Genomic DNA, 6,335 nt, shown 5'->3' on the forward strand with positions numbered 1-6,335 from the left:
GGGAGTAATAATAATAATTATTACTTATTATTTCATGTACAAGTTGCTACAGTCATTAAACGCAAAGGAATAGAGTTGTTCCGATAACGATACCAGTATCTGAAACGCTTTCGATATAGGCCTACTGCCTAAAATGCTGGTATCGGCCTTGGTCAGTATGCCAGTCTATGCCGATAAAATACCACATCATTTATCACATAATGAGATTTAGTCATATTTTGATTGCTTCCGTTGATGTTGCACTACTGTTTTATACTCTTACTGTACTATTAACAGTATTTTACAAACTAGGTAGCTGCACTTTAACAATTATTATGGAATCTTCATTTATTCCTAGATCAGTATACATAGTTCTCACTCTGAGAGTGTAAAAATGCATGGTTCCATTTGTACACTCTTGGAACCCCCTAAACGAACCCATAGGGTTCCTGGTACCCACAGAACCACTTTCCTAGATTTTTTTTAATGACTCACTAGTATTGAAGATAAATCTGTATTGTCATTGCTTGCACGAAATAACGAAATTCAGTTCAGAGCTTCACCACTGGCATACAAATAAACATACTGTAATAAATAATACTCAAAGTGCATAATGCAATAGTGCTAGTGCAATGTAATAGTGCAGTGTAATAATAATATAGTTCAGCAATGCAAAGTCCAGTACAGTACACTTATAATAATAGGAGGGTCGGGGATGGTCAGGTTCTTCATTCAGCAGCCTGACGGCATGTGGGTGTAAAGGCTGTTGGTCAGTCTGCTGGTTCTGGACCAGATAGATCGGTATCTCCTACCAGAGGGCAGACGTTGGATAAGATGGTGTGCTGGGTGGAACTGGTAGGATGTTATTCCTATCTTTGGACCGGTACTGAAGTTATGGGAATCGTTAGGCCTACCGGGAAGGAAGAAAAATGGTATCAGTACATCTCTAACCAGGAATGCAGACCTTGCAGTTCCCATCCGGCCACCACCGTGGCTGGACTCATGACTCACGCTCATGACATCACCACAACCAAAAATGTCTATCAATGCAGATAACACTGGCAGCGTCACGTCAATGCACTACTAAAACAAGCACTCCTATTTCAATCATACTGTAACATAAAATATATTTGGAAGAACAGGGCACTTGTGTTATGATGATATTGTCATTGACTAGTAGAAATATATTATTTTTGTTCTAAATATCCACAGATATACCAACTAGACAAAGTATAATGTAGTATGTTTTCTTCTGCATATCCATATTTCATTTATGCATTTCCATATTTATTCTCCCTTCAATTCTTGGTGGTTCAGATATTTTTTAAACAAGGCTCCCCTCTATGGGTGACATGGCAGTATTGACAATACGTCTCCACTCTCCAGGCACTGAATTTACAGCAAGAGGGATGTACAGTAGGAGGCCTACAACTAATACTGTTCAGCTACTGTACATACATGAATACTTTAATTACTTTACTGAGCTATATATAAGTCACCCATTCTTGAGATAAGGGACAAAACTTTTTCAAACTAGATACATTCAAATCAAATAGATGTATTTGTAGACACAGGTCTCAACTACCAATCTTGAGAAGGAACAGGTTTTTCGCATAACATTTCTTTCTAAAATGGGACATTTATGCACTTAATACCTGATTCATGTCAACTCCGTCAGACACACTAAAATCCCTTTTAATTGAATTTGATAATTTCAACAATAATATAAAGTCCTCAGTTATCTTATAATGGCTTTCAGTAATCAAGTTAAGTAATACAATTCTTTTAATATTGTTTTGTTCCAATATCACACTATTATGAAATATCCAATTTCTCAAATCCGTCATTTCAACCTTTATTTTCAATATTATAACATGAAAACCATGTAAAAAAAAAATAATCATCATTACGTATAATTTCAGTTGGTGTTTCAATACATAAGCACAAAAGATTTAACATCGAATTTTCTATTTCTTTGGAAATTAACAAAAACATCACGGGACGAACGTCTGACGGAGTTGACGAACATCTGACGGAGTTGACAAGTTTAACTGATTTAGGTTCTAGACCACCTAGGGTCTTGATTCTGGTGACTAATCCCACATTTTCAAGGATGAGGAATACAGTGGTACTATTTATATTGGCCCTGTCACCATGGCAGCCATTTTCAAAATGGCCGCCACCTGCTGTTATTTTACAAGAACTCAAGTTCTACACCACCTAGGATCTTGATTCTGGTGACTAATCATACATTTTCAAGGATGTGGGATAAATTGGTACTATTTAGATTTGTCCTGTGACCATGGTAGACATTTTTCAAAATGGCCGCCAACTTTCTGTTATTTCCCAATAACTCAAGTTCTACACCACCTAGGATCTTGATTCTGGTGACTAATCCTACATTTTCAAGGAGGAGGAATACAGTTGTACTATTTAGATTTATCCTGTGACAATGGCAGCCATTTTAAAAAATGGTGGACCTGCTATTATTTTACCAATTTAGTCAGGGAATATTATCAGAATAATGTCAAATCTGTGAATACATTTCTTACCAATAATTTTTTCACCAATGTGTTTGTAAAGGTGTCTACTAACATATCCCACATTGGTTTCTATTGAACCACCCTAGGGGCATTTTTGACAGCTGCTGAAAGTTGGGTATACCATACCAAGTGGCTATGGCCAAACTAGGGAGTCTATGGCCAAACGGCCATATATCCACTTGCCCAAATGTGCTGACCTCATTTTGTGAGGTCAGCCCAAGGAGTGTTCTTCGTGCATAGCTAATGCTTGGAATGCATTCAAATCATGAAAACTCCTTAGTTTGACATGTCACATGATACTTAAAGCATAATGAACATTTTGCCTTATAGCCTATAGGTTGTTGATGGTACCCCAACTTTCAGCAGCTGTAAAAAGTTCCCCTAGGGTGGTTGAATATAAAGTAATGTGGCATATGTTAGTAGACACCCTTCCAAACACATTGGTGAAGAAAATTCTTGATAAGGAATTTATTACCAGATTGTATTAATATCCCCTGACTAACTCATCTTCTAGACCACCAAGACCCGACTTCACCAACAGAGACCCGATTGACACCTAAACAACAAGTTTGGACAGCCCCACCAATTAGTGTTACGGAAAATAGCAAGTGTCTACCCTAGGCCCAGAGGGAGACACAGAACTTAGATGTGGCTCCTCAACAAGCTGCCACCAGAGATGAGAGCTCAATTCTGCCGCACAATGCTCTGCGGCCCAGGAGCAACCAACACCATGTTGGAGTTCTCTGAGTGGTTGAGCCTGTGCAAAGGCAAACACCTTGAAGACCTGCTTGAGGTGAACAGTGAGCAGTGAACAGTGAGCGAAAGACTGAAGACAGAAGATCTGCCTTCAGGACTATCAGGCAGGATGTGCAGACACTGAAGGCATCAGTGTCGTTCTGTGTCCCCAGCATGTCAACCAAAGCAATGCTACCAAATCAAAGGAGCCTTCACCTCAAGTCACCTGGGGCTGGGTGAGCAATCGTATCCTGTATCTAGCCTCTAACTAAATACAGACACTTGGCCAGACTGCCGTTTGAAAGGGTCAAACCCTTCATCCTGATTGGGGAAGACCACCCCACCTAATCACACCAACCGAACAAGTGAGGTTGGGGCCTCCAGGTGGGCCAGCAGCCATCTGCACAAGACTGGGCTGGACCCTGCAGGAAAGCAATCTCCAGCCAAGACAATGTAAGTTGACTATAACAGAGCCCCAGAACACACAGCTCATGAGAAGGATAGAGAAACACTAGCAGGAGGCCACCAAGATACAACGCCACACTGCAGTGGCCAGTGAAGTCAAACTGTGCGTCTGTACCTGAAAGGGACAAGTCAAAGGCCAGAAAGCCCACCTCCTTTTAATGTCCTGTCAGTAGCAACTCAACCTGCACCTGAAATAAGCCCTGACCCCTCCCAGAGAAAGTTCATCCTTGAAAATGTAATGATTAGTCACCAGAATCAAGATCCTTGGTGGTCTAAAACTTGGTTATTGGTAAAATAACAGCAGGTTGGTGGTCATTTTGAAAAACAATGGCTGCCATGGTCACAGGACAAATCTAAATAGTACCACTGTATTCCTCATCTTTTAAAATGTATTATTAGTCGCCAGAATCAAGATCCTAGGTGGTCTAAAACTTGAGTTATTGTAAAATAACAGCAGGTGGCGGCCATTTTGAAAAACAATGGCTGCCATGGTCACAGGACAAATCTAAATAGTACCAATGTATCCCACATCCTTGAAAATGTATGATTAGTCACCAGAATCAAGATCCTAGATGGTGTAGAACTTGAGTTATTGTAAAATAACAGCAGGTGGCGGCCATTAAAAAAAATGGCTGCCATGGTCACAGGGAAAATCTAAATTGTACCACTGTATCCCTCATCCTTGAAAATGTAGTCTTAGGTGCTATTTACACGAGGATGGTGTTCATAAAAAACGGCAAAATAAAGTACCGTTTAGCGCTGTCATTTAGACGAGAACGGTGTTCTCAGGAGGTGAAAACGCATCGAAGTGAAACCGCCTCCCAGAGTGGAAATCATTCAGAACACCGTTTCCTATGGTCTCCATATAAACAGGCAAAACGGTGAATCCGCAAAACTTATGACATCATGGCTCATGTTGGCTCACAGCGCATATGTTTATTACATTGATGCAGAGCCATATCATTATGATATAATGGAGTTCCTGAACAAGCCTCCCTCCTCGCCTACAAAGTGCTGCTCATCAGCGATGTTGAATGTAAAACCATGATGTAAATAAAAAGCCTTGTGATAGACGGCAGCCGCGGCAGCAGCGTTTATGTAGCCTAATGTATTATAAAATATATAACCATCCCGTGGCGCGCCCAGAGCTGTGTTGCGCAGGCTTGCGTGAAGGTTTCTTCTTCTTGTACGTGGGTGACCTGTCTATTTGGCAGCCCGTTATCGCCACCTAGCGACAGTATAGCATAATAGCACATCATATCATAACGTGTGCGTTCTCGTGTAAAGGGTAAGAAAAAATTAGAACGCAACGGGACTTTGACGTGTTATATGGAGATGGTCGCCGTCTAAAAGAGGCCTTAGTCACCAGAATCAAGATCCTAGGTGGTGTAGAACTTGAGTTATTGTAAAATAAGGTGGCGGCAATTTTGGAAAATGGCTGCCATGGTCACCATGAGACAAATCTGTGATGGCCCTATAGCCAAAAATGTTCATTAAGGCATGCTCTAACTGTGTGCCAAATTAGAATACGTCCCATTATTCAAAAACTATAATTTTATTGTTTTAGGAACACTTTTGTCAACTCCGTCAGATACATGTCAACTCCGTCAGACACAAAACCTGACGGAGTTGACGTCTGACGGAGTTGACAAAATGTAATTTGTTTTCATCTTAACCCTCTGTAGTACAATGTAGCCATTTTGTTTTTGCTTCATTTGTTAGCTAAACCTAACCCTAAACTAAAATAATAAACATTATTTTGGAATTCTTAACAAAGATCATAATAATGTCCTGACAGAGTTGACATGTAAAAGCTGTGACCTCATTGATATCAACATTGTTTGTTTAAAATATCAAACAATTGAATGCTTGTCAGACCAGGTGCTCCACTGTTGCAACAAATATAAACGGGACTTGGAAAAGGAGTCTTCAGGCTAAATCTGTCGACAATATTTTCGGATTAATTTAAGACTATTAAAAAACCTGAAAATTAACTGTGTATATTGTTTGCTATGTTGTTGACAATCTACTTTAATTTAGTATGTATATTTATGTGATTTTGACCGTATTAGACACTTTTTTAGCAGTTTGAAATTGTGACCACTTGCTGGGGACAGGCTAAATACAGGCGTTTTTGGGTACAGTGCCTGCTTTTAACTAATTCAGATGGCATATGAAAACAATTATAATGAAATTAATGGCATAATAATACACAACTGTATTACATTTAACTTTGCAAGTGCTTTTATTTGTATGAATTAATTTATTTTTAACATAAATAAGGCTCTTATGTGTGGGACACTTTTGTCCCTCATCTCAAGAATGAGTGAATTACTTTTTTCCACCTATATATGTATGAGAGAGAGCATGGCGAGCTGTTTCTGTAAGACACACAGCATAATAATTCATTAAGACAGACAGACAGACAGACCAATGGTCCTCACAGCGTCCGGAGACCCCAAGAGCCCTTTGAGGGGTCCCCAACAAAATGTATTAATACTAATAATACAGTATAGCACCAAAGTCAGTTGTAACCACTTTAATCCTATTTTATGCAAAAACAGACTATGTACAAGCTCACAATGCTTTGCGATGTGACACGTACAACCATTC

The sequence above is a fragment of the Protomyctophum parallelum genome (assembly GCF_964188405.1).
Source record: "Protomyctophum parallelum genome assembly, chromosome: 10".
In the NCBI taxonomy this organism is placed as follows: Eukaryota; Metazoa; Chordata; class Actinopteri; order Myctophiformes; family Myctophidae; genus Protomyctophum; species Protomyctophum parallelum.